General features: G+C 32.4%; 1 long non-coding RNA gene across 1 annotated transcript; it reads left to right on the plus strand.

The window, feature by feature from the left end:
* The first annotated feature begins 2,603 nt into the window (after nucleotides 1-2,603).
* Nucleotides 2,604-6,440, plus strand: LOC148780673 (uncharacterized). The gene is made up of 4 exons (XR_016041593.1): nucleotides 2,604-2,652; nucleotides 4,264-4,464; nucleotides 5,701-5,778; nucleotides 5,909-6,440. It is a non-coding gene; the product is annotated as an uncharacterized LOC148780673 (long non-coding RNA).
* The last annotated feature ends 10,241 nt before the right edge of the window (nucleotides 6,441-16,681 follow it).

Genomic DNA, 16,681 nt, shown 5'->3' on the forward strand with positions numbered 1-16,681 from the left:
TCCCCACGTCACAATGTGAAATCTATGCATATTTTTTTATGGGAATGTTCAACGTATTATTGATAGGAGCAATGATCTCATACAACAGTTGTATCGTCATATAATGCAATCATATTAAACAGTTATGGAAGACATATTTGTTTGACATAATTTTCTAGTTATATATTTTTTATTTAAAAAAGTAATTATAAAAAACAAAATTTAAAATAAAAAAACACGTTAAAAAATATTTTTCTAACTCAATTAATATAAGTCATCCATTTTAATGATAAAATTAAATATAGGCCTCAAAAGGATTTTTTTATTCCCAAAATTTGTATATCGTGTTATCATCATTAGATTAATAATGCTAAATAAGAAAAAAATGATTTTGAAGTTATCAAGGCCTAGATCTTGAAGTTCACCGAATGGACGGTCGAGATTCATTGTTGGAGGGTATTAATTTTGACTATATCTAGAGTGCGAATTGAAGTTTTTTTCTCCATAAAATTGATTATGATGATGAAGATAATGGGTGTGCAAAATTTGGAATCATACAAATGCCAAAAACATGGTTTTCTAGAAGTGTGGTTGCATTATACTATGATACAACCGTTGCATGAAATCATTGCTCGATAGGTAATTATTAAATGTTGATCAATGATCTAGTACGACGGTTGTATCATAGTATAATACAATGACATTTCTAGATAACCATGTTTGTGGTATTTGTATGACTCTAAATTCTGCACACGCTATCTTCATCTCAATAATCAATCTTAAAAAAAAATCTAATTTGAACCTTAGATATGGTCATAATGAGTCATTTTCAAAAATAAATCTAGACCATTCATTTTGTGAATTTTACGATCTTATATATAAAGTAATAATAAATATTTTTTAAAAATTATGGAATTTAATTGTCAATGGACAAGCTATATAAAAGTGTTGGCGTTAAATAATAGTGAATAACATGTGGGAAAAATAAAACTAAGCAATCTATGTAGGCCCTTAAATTATAGACCTCATCAAGTTACATGGCTTGTATGAAGTTGTATGAAGAGCAAATAAACGAAAAAAAAACAAGAAAAAAAATACTGCTTTAGAGTTAAGAGAATTAAGAAAATATATTATAAGATAGAAAAATAGAGATACACGCTTAAGGCTTAGATAAATCCAGATAAGCAAAAGAAAGATGGATGTGCTACCCTCATCTGTAGTGTGTTATCTTCTTCCCCAAGTTCAACTATACTTCCTAATTTTATTTTCAAATAATAAAATGTTACGTTTTATGTAGGTGTTTTATTATGCAACATGATATAAATCTCTAAAATATAGGACATTATGTTTTAGGTGCTTTTCACGACATAAAAATAGGAGAGAAAAAGAGATTGTGTGGCCCAAGAGATAAAAAACTCAACAATGAGATTAAACTTTCTTCTTCTTCTTTTTGCGGATTAGTTTTCAATAATTATTTATGTTTTTTAGATACCATTTTTAATGATTTTTTATGCTTTAAATAATTCCAATTCTCATATTTGTAATACCTTTAATATTATTTGCAATTTTGCATTCATTAAATAAATTAGTTAGTCTTTTATTTTCGATATAAATTTTTTAAAATAACTATATTTTAAATGTTATTTTTAATTGCATTTTGATTAATTTATATTTTTAAACATTAATTTTTTATTAATTAAATATTTCTTACTCTTTATCATGGGTTTCATATTTAAAGACTATTAAGTCTGATACTTTGTACAAATTCTTAGGCACAAATAAGTATTAATAGATATTGTTAGCTCTAACGCCTTAGAGTTAAAAATATACATGGGCATATGAATAACATATGAATGTTTACACACATGAAAAAGTCCCACATGGACGATTAGACAAAGCAAAGAAGGTGACAGATCCATACATATTCCCAAATATCACATAAGGATACTTATCGCTTGAACATGTAAGAACACATGATCAATGGAAAATATTGAAAAATCAAATAAATGCATTGAAACAAATAATCGATTGGGAGAGAAAGAGAGATGTTTTAGGTGTTTTTACATTACCTTTTGCAAGAGAGAAAAATATATTATCAAATTGACATCTATCGGTTATAGATATCCATCTCCTAGATCTATCTACAATGTAGATATATCAATCATTTAACTAAAATATTCAACAATTAAAAACAAATAAACAATTAAAGATAGAGAGAGAGAGAGATTTTGGATATTTCGTTGAGAGATTTATGGATAGAGGCATTTTAGGAAATAAAATCTCTCTCACGGTCATAGTTTGCAAATCGCCGATTAATCGCCGATTTTTTCAAAAAAATCAGAGTTTTTTTAAAAAAACGTTAAAAACAGCATTTTTTTTAAAAGTTCGTTAAAAAGACGCGTTTTTTTTCCTAATAACGTTAAAAATGGGTTTTTTTTTAGAACGAATTAAACGGGCCTAAAAAAGCATATTTTTACTTGTGTTTTTTTTAAAGAGAAACAATTTTTTTCCTGATATGTGTAATTTTAAAAAAATCATATTATTTTCAAAAAAAAAAAACCTAAAATAGAAATTTTTATCCCCAATTGATTTATGTATTGTTAGGGGTTGTTGTCTTAGGGTTTATGCTAAAATCACATTATTCTTCTTCAAAACCTCATTTATAGATTGAAGGTATGGTTTTTTTTTCCTTTTTAGTTTAGACATGTCAATGCTCAGTAGTTATTTTGCAAATGAACTATTGTTTGCTTGTAAACTTATAGAGGAAATTATTGTGTATAGAAATAATATAGAAGCAGAGTAAATAAAACCATATCGATCCAAAAACCAGATTTTTGTGATGAATAATATATGCATACATTAAACTTTTTTACTCCTGCAAATTACAGAAATATACATTAAAAAATATATATAATCAGATTAAACCTTCAATATTTAGGGCATCCCTAAATGCAAACAAAACCTAAAAAAAATATATATATATCTTAAAATCAACAAACCTAATTTCATGCTCCTGCAATTATAGAGAAAAACGCCAAGAATCCCATTTCATTGTCTCTCTCTAACAGACAACCCCCTTTCAATTTCTCTATCAGAGAAAACCTCTTTCAATTTCTATTTCTTTTTCTCTCTCTAACAGAAAACCCCCTTTCAATTTCTCTCATTGATAAATTCCCCTTTCAATTTCTCTCATTGATAAATTCCCCTTTCAATTTCTCTCTCTAACATAGAAACCCCATCTCTCTAACATAGAAATCCCCTTTCATTTTCTAATCCTTTCAGCTCCAGCCCATCCTCCCCTTTCAGCTCTAGGGATCTCCCTGCTTTCAATGGAGCAGCTATTCAGCTCCAGGCATCTCTCTGTTCTCAATGAAGCAGCGATTGCCCATACTCCCCCTTTCAGCTCCACCCCATCCTCCCCTTTCAGCTCCAGGCCTCTCCCTGTTTTGAAGGAAGCAGAGATTACCCATAGTCTTCAGGCGACTCCCTATTATGAGCGATAATTGTTTTCATTGAAAACAAGAATATAAAGTACAAAACCTTATTTTTAACTATAGTTATAAAATAACTAAACCATGGTTAAAGTATTTAATGAAAAAAAAAAAAATGTGCCTTTTTTTTGGGTATGTTGATATTTGCTAAAGCATTTAAGTACATTTGGGTATGTTGATATTTAAGTAGATTTTGGGTATGTTGATATTTAAGTAGATTTGATATTTGTTGATATTTAATTGTACTTTTTTTTTTGGTATGTTGATATTTAAGTATATTTGATATTTGTTGAAGTATTCAAAGTGAAAATTTATATGGTGTATGTTGGGTATGTTGATATTTCAGTACATTTGATATTTGTAAAAAAAAATTGTGCCTTTTTTTGGGTATGTTGATATTTAAGTAGATTTGATATTTGTTGAAGTATTTAATGATAAAAATTTACATGGTGTACTTTTTTGGGGTTTTTTTTAAGTAGGTGTGATATTTTTTAAATTATTTAATGTAAAAATTTATATCGTGTATTTTTTTCTTTTTTTTTTGGTATGTACTAAGTAGGTGTTATGTTTGTTAAAATATTTAATGAAGATATTCATATGGTGTATTTATCAAGGACTTATTATTTTATTTTTTATAAAGAGCATGAATGCCTAACGTGTGTATACTTATATATTATTATTTTTTATTTATTAAAAAACATGAAAGAAGATACAATGATTAGGTCAAAAGATCCATTTTGGGATTATTGTGAAGAAAGATGACATAAATTGTATTGCAATTTTTGCGGTGAAGGATTTTCTGCCGGGATAACAAGATTCAAATATCACTTGTCAAGAGAACAATGGAATGATATAAAAGCTTGTCCTCAAGTACCAGATGATGTACAAGCTATAACCATTTATGCGACACACGAGGTATCTTCTAAGCCTCCAAAGAAGAAGAACAAAATTACACCATATGTTCAAAATGTTGATCAATATTCGATAAACTTAGGTACATCTATTGTTAGTTCTTGTTTGCAACAAAGTTATTTACCGTCATTGTTGAATAAGAAAAATAAGACAAATAAGTTGCTCATGCATTTATTATGGATAATGTTGCATTTAATGTTGTCAATGCACAATCATTTGTCAATATGATAAATGTATGTATCAATTTTGGTCATAGCTACACATTGCCAAGTTATTCATCTATTTGCAATAAATTGGTACAAGAACTTAAGACAGATGTCGATGCATATGCAGCTTCAATAAAAGAGTCGGGTTCAATCAGGATATACTTTGATGTCAGATCTTTGGTTGGATATGAAAAACTGGTCATTGCTCAATATTATTGCGTCTTGTCCAAAAGGATCAGCTTTTATAAACGCATTTGAGGTGTCTGAGCATAGCATATCTGGATTATTTATTGAAAAGATTATTGTTCAAGTCATTGAGGAGTTAAGACCACAAAATATTGTTCATCTTGTGACTGACAATGGATTAAATTATGTACTTGCTGGTGATCTAATAGAATCGAGATTCTCTCATATTCATAAAACACGGTTTGCTACCCATAGGTTGAATTTGCTTCTAGAAGACATTGATAAAAAGGTTATTTGGGTACAAAATGTTACTATGAATACTAAGCTAACAGTGGACTTTATGTATCGGCATACCATTATATTAAATTTAATGAGAAAACACACAAATGGAAGGGAATTTAAAAAGTATGGTAAAACTAGATTTGCCACTAACTTTTTGATGGTTCAATATGTATTGCAAGTAGAAGAGGGTTTGAGAGTGATGGTTGCAACCTATGAGGGGAGAGCTATGAATTATAGTAAGAGTAAAAATGATACAAAAATCACATAAGTAATTCAAAACTCCAAATTTTGGAAAGATGCGACAGATGCAATCACTACATTAGCACATCTTATCAAGGTGCTTCGTTTGGGTGATAATAAGGGGTCAACCATGGGATATTTATATGAAGCAATGGAAAGGGTAAGGGGATCACTAAAGATAAATTGTAATGGTAATGAATCTAGGTATCTTGAATTGGTGAAAATATTCGAAAATAAGCGAAAGGAAAATATAATTCACCCCATTCATGCCGCTGTCTCATTTCTTAATCCAACTTTAATGTATAGTGGGTTTGTTAAACTTGATATTGCTGAAGTGAATACTGGTTTTATCTTGATTTCAAATTCAATGATCCGAGCTGAACAAAAAACTGTATTCTTTTCAGAGTTGTTGAAGTACCATACGCAGGATTCAAATATATTTGATAGCGTTGCATTGAGATTATTGTCAACAGCTCATCCTCGTAACTATCTTCTTGATTATCAATTTTTTGTATCTTCTTATATTATTTTATTCTTTGTTTTAAGAAAATAAATTTTATCTTACTTTTAATTGTATCTTGAGTATGTAGTTAAAAAATTCCTGTTATGCAGGAGTTTGGTGGGAATTATGCGGAGAAAACATTTCACTGGTTCGAATGGTTGCCATTCGGATTTTGAGCCAACCATGTAGCTCTTCAGCGTGCGAAAGAAATTAGAGTGCTTTTGAGGCGACTCAAACGAAAAAAAAGCATAGATTGATATAAACTATGTTAACCTACTTGGCTTACATATGAGTGAACTCGAAGTTGATGGTTGCATCATGTGAACTGAAATTCAAGATTGTAATGCAATTAATCTAGAACAACTTGGTTCATTGCCGGAAGAGGTTTCTGAAGCGGTGGAACATGAGGACTCCTCTCCATATGATGATGATGCATGACTACATAACTTGGGGATTACACCTTCCCAAACTCCTAACTTTTCTTTTGACTGTACCCTGCCTTATGCTTAATTTTGAATATTTTTAGTTAATTATGTTTTGAATATTGGATGGCTGGATGAGAGTCACGAGTCATCTAAATTAATTGACTTAATTATATCAGTCTTGTAAAGTTTTTATGAATGGATTAGTTATTGATGGCTTTTACATAATTTTTATTTTTCAGAATTTCAAAATTTTTAACATTTTAACTTATCTGATTTTTTGAGCCTAGTTCGATATATTGGCGACATCTTTACATGAAGTATTTTTTCCGATCCATATTTGTCGTCCGATTGTTTCATCCGACTTTTGAAAATAAAAATGAATTTTTCCCGACTTTAAGGTAAGTCAATTTATTGAAAGTCCCCGACTTGCTAACTATGCTCACTATGCCATGTCTTTTTTTTTTTTAACAAAATATATACTATAAAGATTTCCTATAATTTCAATAAAGATGGTAGATTTTGGAAAAAAATAATAGACTAATAGATAGATATCCAATTATCTCAAAATATCATTGCTTTGTCTACCTATAAGTAACTATGTATCTCCAATAATCTCTATTCAAGTCTCTTCAAGAAATTTATTTTACAATATCAATTTCCTCTCCATGTCTCTCTCCAGTCTCCCCCTTTGAAGATTTGAAAACCTATCTTAAAATTTATTCTATATATCATTAACTTATGATATGCTAATTCTCACCACTTTCTCTTACTTGGATAGAAAACTTCCCCTGATATTATCACTCACCTTTAACACATACTCTATCTCTTTACTTTAAACAATTATTGATTTTCTCTATTAAATTCTCTTCTAAAACTCTCTCCCACATATCTCTCTTATCCACTCTTCTATCTCTCATTCTCTATTTTGAAGATTCCCTCCCTCACACACACACACACAAAATGGTATATCTCCCCCCTTTCTCTTTATCATAAATATAGGGGATGTGACATACAAATAAAAATTTTATCCTACATTCTCTAAAATATTAATGCCTATTTTTATTCTTACGACACATTTTTACCCTTTAACTTTAGCTTAATAATGTAATAATATAGATAAGATGTTTGTGTGATTTTAGATCCTAACCAAGGTTTTAAAAAATAGATCGATGATCTGGATCAGCCACACCAAAAAATGAGTTGGATCGGCGGATCGACGATCTGGAATGAAGGATCGGCTGGTTTCAACATAAAAAAAATCCTAAAAATCACTAAAAAAACCCTAAAAATAAAATTGTCAATAAATATTAGGGATGGTGTATTATGTACTTTCATTATTTTTGTAAAAATACAGCATTGATGCATGTTTGGATGTCTATTGATTATTGAATATTCAAAGGTTTTCAAAGTCTAAAATTTCTATTGAAGATAACTTCTCTCTCTATCAATTTGGTTGTGGCCCTTAGTGGAGAAACATGGGTGGTTGCAAGATTTAAGTGAAATATTGAAAACAGTTTGAGTTTGGTGAAAAGGTAAATGTTATTTCTTCAAGTTTAGAAATTTAAATGCATCAAGCTTTTTTATATTTATATATTATTTTTATATAAATATCAATTACAATGGTTTTATGCTATATGTGAAAGAATATGCCGTTGTTGAGAATAGGAGACGAAATTGTCCTACATCATAAATTAGGAGAAGCATTTGGCTGTATAAAAGACATTTCTTCTCCGACATGAGCGTGATTGATGCCCATGGCTTTCTTATGCATGCAAGTTTTGGATAGAATGGGGCCAAAAGAAAAAGAGCGCATTATGCGAAGTTTTTCTGATGCGAAGTTTTTGACAAAGGATCCAACTATTTAATTTCAAAAAGACATACAAGGGACAAGGGATGGCCCAACAACTATTTAATGTTGAAAAGGAGAGATTACTACTTACACGGAAGGAATTGAGGGTGGATTAGTCAACATGTACTATTTAATTTCAACATAATAAAAGCAAAGGGTTAAAATATTTAAAAGTTATTAAAAAATGCATTTGAAATTTCAAAGGGATGAAATTTTCCATTGACAACCGGTTCGCTTGTAGAATCGTCCGGTTCCCTCTAGCATGATTGGTGTTGACCAACTTGAACTCGTTGGTTATAGGGGGATGTAGGTGTTGGTTGGTTATAGGGGGATGTAGGTGTTGACTAGCCTGCACTGGTTGGTTCTAGGGGGGACACAGCCGATTCTTGACATAGTATATGGTATTCAACCCAAAACAAATTTCGATCTATATTGCCAATTTTTCAAATACTAATCCTAACTATAGCATTAAAACAAAAATTTAGAGTTTGTTTTTTGTTTTAACTTTTTAATTTTATAAGATTCTTTTTCTAACTATTTTGGATCTGCTACACAAATTCTGACTCAAGATTCATGAAAAGTTTTTTGGCAAAGCTTTATGTTAATTGTCTACCTAACACAACCCACATACTTTAACCGAGTTTGGGACAAGTTACGAGAAAGTATAATATCCTCATTCTTTTTAGACTTGCTTTCTTTCTTCTATTTATAAAACTAATGTTATTAGTTAGTTTCAAAAAATACTTTATAAAACCCCAAAAGCCTTCCCACTTGAGAAGTCCATCCCACTCCTCTTTCTTCACAAAGGCTATCTCTTTTACTCTCTCTGAATCCAGCACACAACTCTCTCTCAACCCAATTCGCTCCCTTTCTTATGTGCACTTACTTAATTCCCCCTCCTCCCAATCTCTATGCCAAAAAGGCACCAGGGTATGTCTCTGTGCAAAGGTTCTCTCTCTTTCTCTTAATCAAACAAATACACTCTGAAAAAAGGGCTAGGGCTGCAGGGGTATCACCCCACACTTTAGTCATTATATTGTAGTTTTCATTCCTACCACCCCATTAGTACATTTAAAAAACTAAATCTTAATCTACTTTAAAAAAGCTAACCCCTTCCTCCAAGTCAAACCCCAACCCCTTGAAATAATGTTGAGAAACAACAAAATTTATCCTTAATTGCCTCAATGTCTTGCCATAAGTTGTAAGAAAGAGTGGACAAGATCATTTTAAGATTCTGGTTGGCGGAATTTGATCGTGTGAAGTTGAAGGTGAGGTCAAAAGAGGGTCATAGCATTTTGATGAGGGTCATTGTCATCATCAACACATTTTTTCAACTAATTAGGGTTCGCTATTTTGATGATAGTTATAAGAGGAATTTGATATAAAAAAGTAGTGTTTTCACTATAAAATTATCGGGAAATAGATTAGATCATTTATTGGAGTTTGAAGAATGTGAGGATATTGATGCTTTATGAGGATGTTGAGCGGTTCTGATGCTTCTTTTTTTTTTTTTATTAGATTTTGAGGAAGAGGTTAATAAATGATTTTATGAGCGTGTTGGGGTGCTCAAAGTAGTAATGAAATGGACTTTGTTTGTTTTTTGATATATCCCAAGCCAAGAAGATGGTTGTATTTTCATTTTGCATGGTAGAACCCCAGTGAAAGAATGTATAAAGCTTGATTTAACAAAAACATATCCAAGTGAAGTTGAAAAGTAATTAAAAATAGATTTTAAACAATCAATTTGTGCCCAGGGATATTTAAAAAAAAAATCAAAAAAAATGAGAAAAATATAAAACTAAGTATTCATGGCCCAAACACTTTCCAAACTTTGTCAAAATGATTAATAACATTTAAAAATACATTAGAAACAAATTCTTTATTTTTTGGGATTTAATAGTTTTTTTTTAATTTTTTTAAATACCCGGACATACCACCAAAACCGGATTGGCCAGTGTCTGGTTCCGGTTTTACCGGCTGGTTTCAAGTTGGACCAGTCAAGTTTTCGAGCATTGTTTGTTTACCCATCCTCTTTCGTTACCCTCACTCTTAATTTTTTTTTTTTGCGCTCTCCTCTTTTTTTTTATCTCTTTGCTCTCCACCATCTTTTATACTTAGTGCATATGAATATGGACTCAATAAAACCATACGGACCGAATAAAACCATCAAATAAACCCATATAAAACATCAATATTGACTAGAAGATGCTACCACTACAACTCAATGGTTATTTTCGAACTTTCCAATCCTTTAAATTGGAAATATGCTATTCATTTAATATATATTATTTTCATTTTTTATTTATTTGTCTATAATTTCATACTTCAAAGATTCAATGTGTGCAAGCAACTAGCTATCAAGAATACCAATAATCTTTAAGCAAACATGCAAGAAAGACTCACTCATGGGAAAATCAATTTCACAAATGCGATATATGCAAAGGTATAACATAGGCACAAGTGGGAAAATCACACAAAAGATGGAATTATTTGCTCAAAACACAAGCAACATACAAGAAGCTGCAAGCTCTTCCCAGCTACAAACTAGTTAAGGATTGAAGCCAGCATAAACACGTTGAGGTCGTCGAAATGAAAAGGAAACATAAATTATCCACTCGATTCGACTGCATCTACAGATTAGGTAGGCGTGGCAATTGATCGGGTCCGGCTGGACCCAAGCCCGGACCCGGACTTGAATAGTATTCGGCTCTAGGTTTTGGACCCGGACCCGAATCTAAATTCGAAATTTGGACCCATATCCAGACCCGAGATCGGATCTACCTTCTGGATCTCAGGTTTGGTTGAGTCCATTGCCACCCGATTACTGTGAGCTTCTTCTTCTTCTTTTTCTTTGCCTTTTTTTTTTTTATCGCATACCCGTATTATTACATTTACAGTATTGCATAATATTTGTGAATACCCACATGCCTTACTGTTTTACGTAATAACTGGAAATTCCTAAGAATCAAACGTATTGGCAATAGTTATAAATAGCCTTATGTACCATGGGCCATATTATTTGGGTCGGGTTCATATTGGGTCCGGCTAGACCCGAATAGTATTCAGATCTAAGTTTTAGACTCAAACTCGATCTTTCGGGTCCAAATTTTGAACCCATACCTGGACCCCGAGGTCGGGTCTACCCGTCGGGTCCATTGCCAACCCTAAGATTATGCATCATGGCATCTAAACAAATATGTAATGATCTTTTGCTTTCCTATAATAACCTAGTCTAAGTGAAAACAAAAGTGACAAACAATTATGAGAATCATTGGCAGATGAACCACAAATGATTGAAGTGGGTAGGTTGACCGTTGGGCATCTGCTAAACAGGCCATGGTCTCGAACATGGTAGATGGTAAGGCTTCAATTGTGAATGAAAAGTTAGACTGATGACCAAAAGAATTGATGAAGTCACAGAACAACAATACACTACCTTTCTTCAAAAGCTTAATGCATGTTGCTTCTGTCCTCATGGATATCATTCTTTGGTGTATGGGAACTTAACCCTAATGGTCATTTTTGGGCAAGTTCTTTTTACTGTGAGGTAAGCAATGAGAAGATTTTTTTTTTTAACAAAAACACAAGAGTTTGGAGTCTTTGGACAATTAAGATCCCCAAAAGGGTAAGAGCATTTTATGGCTTTTGGAGCAAGCCAGAGAGCTTATGGGAGATTAGTTAAAAAAAATGGAAAAACTTATGGTTAATGTGTGTTTCCTTTATCTTCATGCCAATGAAGATTGCCACTGTATATTCTTGCACTGCCATTTTACAAATTTCCTTTGGAGTTCTATCTCAAGTTTGTCCAAATGGCAGTGGATTATGGGAAGCAATATTCAAGGTTTTTTTCTTCAAGTGCTTAATCCACTTTTTCCTAAATCGAGCATTCAACGATGGCGCATTCTCTATGCTGTTGTACTTTGGTGCTTATGGAAAGAGAGAAATAAGATGATCTTTGAGGGTATAAAATGTGATAATGATGTTATACTTAAGAGAGTTTTAAGCCTCTCGGTTCACGTGGGCCTTTCTTTGCTTCAAGGACTACCCCAAGGAAGTTTTTTTCACCAATTCGGGGATCTTCTCCTCCGTAGGCATCAAGCCCTCCCTTTGGATACCCCTGCCTGGTGGTTGGCTGAAGCTCAATTTTGATGGCAGTGTTAAACAATAAACCCTTTAAGGTAGGATTTTGGTGAGTTTGTTCCAACTTTCTTCTTTATCTTATGCATCTAGAAATACTACAAGAAGGTTGGGAAGTATTATATAAGTAAAGAAAATAGCTATTGAGTATTTTCTTATATTGTTGGAATGATTTTTAATGGGTGCATGCTTGCTGGATATTTCATTTGGATTGCTTATGAGAGTTTATCAATAGCTGCAATTGATTTTTGGTTGAAGATTCTTTAGTGGATTACAAGCTTAGGGATATTTGTATATCCTCTTGAGTTCCAAAGAATTTACAGCAACTTGTTGTGGGTATTTTGATAAGAATAGCATGTCATATGTTTGTTGATTTTTTTGATTGAGTTCAAAACCCATATTGCATGTTGATATAGCTCTATTTACTTCTGAAAATCATAAATATCCACTGTATTTGGGCCAACAATTGGTATTAGAGCTTAGGGGTTTTCAATTTGTATCGAAAATGGCTAATCCTAAAGCTGTATTGACTAATTTAGTGAAGATTGATAAGCTTGATGGCTATAATTTCTCACTTTGGAAAAATGAAGTATCGTATTTGTTGCATACCGTGGGTTAATTGTATGTAATTGAAGAAGAAATCATAATTGAACCTGATGATGACTCTACAACTAGAGAGAGGCAAAGATCCTTGAAATGGAAAAATGATAATTTTACATGTAAATGTGCCATTTTGAATTGCCTTAGTGATATATTGCATAAGGTCTTTGAACTGTACACTAATGCTAAAGACTTATGGGAGGCTATTGAGAAAAGGCACACTGAGGACAATTATATGTCAAAACATGAACTTTATGAAAGATATAACCAACATAAACCAATCGGTGCTGGAATTTTTAATGACATGGTTGTTATGGTTAACCAACTTAGATATGGAGACCTCATATCTAAGCATCATCAAATCATGAAGATAATTGAAAATCTCCATTTTTCATGGAAATACCTTAAGAAAAACGTGCGTCACAATGATACCATCTACACCCTTGATGATTTAAGATGACATCTTAGGATAGAAGAGAATGACAGGGCTAAAGAGAAAAATGAAAGAGCCCATCAATAGACTTATTTGGCTACTCAAAAAGGGTAGGCTAGACCCAATCATAAAAAGAGAAAGGAAAATAAAGAAAACAATGAAGAAACAAAGAAAAAAGACAATAAAAAGGGAAAATTCTTTAAAAGGTTAAGAAGATGTTTTAATTGTAACAAACTTGGTTATATTGCCAAATTTTGAAGGGCCCCACCAAAGAAGATGGAGAGAGGAGAAGTCAATCACCCAAAGGATGTTGCATTTGTAATAGAAGAGTCCTCGTGGTTATCCCATCCAATGGATGGTGGATTGACTTGGGTGCAACAAGGCATATCACCACAAGCAAGGAGCACGTGGTGGACTTCAGAGTGAGAAAATTGGAAGGTCTATATGGGAAACTCCTCTTGGGTCCACATTCTTGGCGAGATGATTGTGAAGCTTCCTCTTCCTAGTGGGGGTACTCTTCCCCTAAATGATGTCTTCTATGCCCCCGATATGAGGCGTAACCTCATTTCCTTGTTTAAGGTAGATAAAAATGAGGTCCAAGTGAATGTAAAACTGGGGAATATGACTGGCTTCTCTTTGTGGCAATTTGTATAGACTTTAAATTAATAAACTGAAACCATCTTCCTCTTATATTGTTGATTCTTCTTTCCAAGAAAGCTTCAATGTATAGCATAGAAGATTATGACATATTTGCTATGAAAAATTGTCTAGAACGATAAAAGAAAAATTAATTCCTTATGAAGAAAAGAATAAATTTAAATGTGAGAACTGTTTAAAAGAAAATATGCATAGAAAACCATTCCCAAAGGGATTAAGGGTTGAAAGTGTTCTACATATAGTCCATACTGATATTTGTGGACAATTAAATGCTAAAACATTTAAAAGACGTGAATATTTTATCACTTTCGTTGATGATTATTCACGATATACATACATATTTGATTTCTCATAAAAGTGAAGCTTTAGAAAAATTTAAAGAGTATAAGATGGAAGTAGGAAATCAACTAGATAAAAAGATTAAAATTTTGGGAAGTGATGGAGGAGGAAAATATATTTCACTTGAATTCGAAACTTTCTGTAAGGAACATGGGATCATCAGACTATGCACACTCCCTTATACACCCCAACAGAATGGTATGGCTGAAAGAAAATATAGAACTTTATTAGAGATGGTTAATTGGATGATATAGTAAGCTAATATATCTTACCAATTTTGGTGAGAAGTTTTGTTAGCCTCAACTTATATTTTAAATAGAGTTCCTAACAAATCTTTAAATACAACCCTTTTGAGTTATGGTTTTATAGAAAGCCTTATTTAGATCACATTAAAGTTTGGGGTTGTGTAGCTCATGTCCTTAACCCTAATAGAGAAAAACTAGGACCTAAAATAATTAAATGCACTTTTGTTGGGTATCTAGTCATTCTAAGGGTTATAGATTCTATGATCATGAGACTAAGACTATCATAGAAAGTAGAGATACACATTTATTTGATGATGAAGTAATTCCAAATGAAAAACAACCTAAAAGTATAGAGGAAGAAGAAGAAGAAATGGGACAACTTAGTGATTCTTATGAGAACCCTAGTAGTATTAATTATATATCTATTATAGTAGAGCTTAGAAAAAGTACTAGTGAAACTAAAAGACCTAGTTACTTGGATGACTTCTATGGGTATAATGTAGAACTTGATGATGAATCTATAAGCTTTAAAAAAACCATAAGTTCATCAGAGGCATCCATTTGGATGGAGGCAATGCAATATGAATATAACTCACTAACGAAGAATGAGACATGAACCTTAGTAGATCTACCAGAAGGCCGTAGAGCCATTAATTGCAAATGGATCTATACTAAAAAACTGAATCCAAATGGAATAATTAATAGGTATAAAGCTAGACTTGTTGCTGGAGGTTTTACCTAAGTAGAAGGGGTAGATCATAAAGAACTTTATCCCTTGTTACTAGAAAGTCATCTATTGGAATTATACTAGCAATAGCAAACAGTTATAACTATGACATACATCAAATGGATGTAAAGGCAATATTCTTCAATAGTGAATTAGTGGAAGAGATATTTATGAGGCAACCCACGGGTTTCGAGTCTAAAGAACAAGAATACAAAGTGTGCAAGTTATATAAATCTCTTTATGGACTTAAATAGTCCTCAAGACAATGATATTTAAAGTTTGATGAGGCACTAAAGAACTATGAATTTGTTAATAGTAGTGCTGACTATTGTGTATACATCCGAAGTAGTGGGGGTAGTCATCTCATTTTAGTGTTATATATAGATGACATTATCATTACAGGCAGCGATCCTAAAGTTATTAAAGATACCAAAGAGTGGTTATCTTTACAATCTGAGATGAAAGACACAAGAGAACTAGAGCAGGTACTTGGCAAGCAAATTACAAGAGATAAGAAGAGAAGATTACTCTACTTAAGCCAATAATTACACATTATAAAGATACTGAAAGAGTTTGGAATGGATGAATCTAAACCAATAGGAATCCCATATGAGAGAGGGTGTAAATTGTCCAAGGACATGTGTCCTAAGACTGATAAAGAAAAAGATTATGAAAAAGATCCCTTGTGCACAAGCAATAGGATCATTAAACTATTTGATGAACTGCACGTGCCCTGACATAGCATATGCAATGGGGGTTGCTAGCCGTTATATGAGTAACTCATGCATATAGCATTAGAAACTTGTAAAGAGAATATTTAGATATCTAAAAATGACCACCAATTATAGCCTATGCTATGGAAATGGTAAATTAGAATTGCAAGGCTACAGTGATGCTAACTGGATTGGTAGAGAGGATGAATTCATATCTACATCTGAATGACTTTTCACTTATGGAGGAGCATGTATATCATGGGGCGGCCATATACAAAAGAGTATGTCACAATCAACAATGGAGGCAGAGTATGTTGCCTTGTATGAGTCGGCCAATGAAGCAATATATTTAAGAAAATTGCTCAGTGAGATATCATTGGCTAAATTTAAGAGCACTCCAACAGTTATTCATTGTGACAACCAAGCTACCATAGCCATTTCTAAATATCCTATGTACCACAATATTGCAAAACACATTGATAGAAAGTATCATTCCGTGAGAGAGTTTGTGGGACGAAATGATATAGAGGTAATGTATCCCTACACAGATTTCATGATAGCTAACCCGTTGACTAAAGGTGTCAACATAAACACACATGAAAAGTGTGTAAGGGGTATGGGATTGAGATCTACATGTTTCTTATAATACACGTGATGAGTCTTAGTGGCTCAACTATTGAGCATGTGGAATGTTATGTGATTACCCTTCACCTGTGTGGCATATCCGCCTTTATGGTAATGACGCCTATGTGGCATAT

Source organism: Amborella trichopoda, chromosome 9 (assembly GCF_054954075.1).
Source record: "Amborella trichopoda isolate Santa Cruz 75 chromosome 9, AtrichopodaSantaCruz75HAP2 v2.0, whole genome shotgun sequence".
NCBI classification, from domain to species: domain Eukaryota; kingdom Viridiplantae; phylum Streptophyta; class Magnoliopsida; order Amborellales; family Amborellaceae; genus Amborella; species Amborella trichopoda.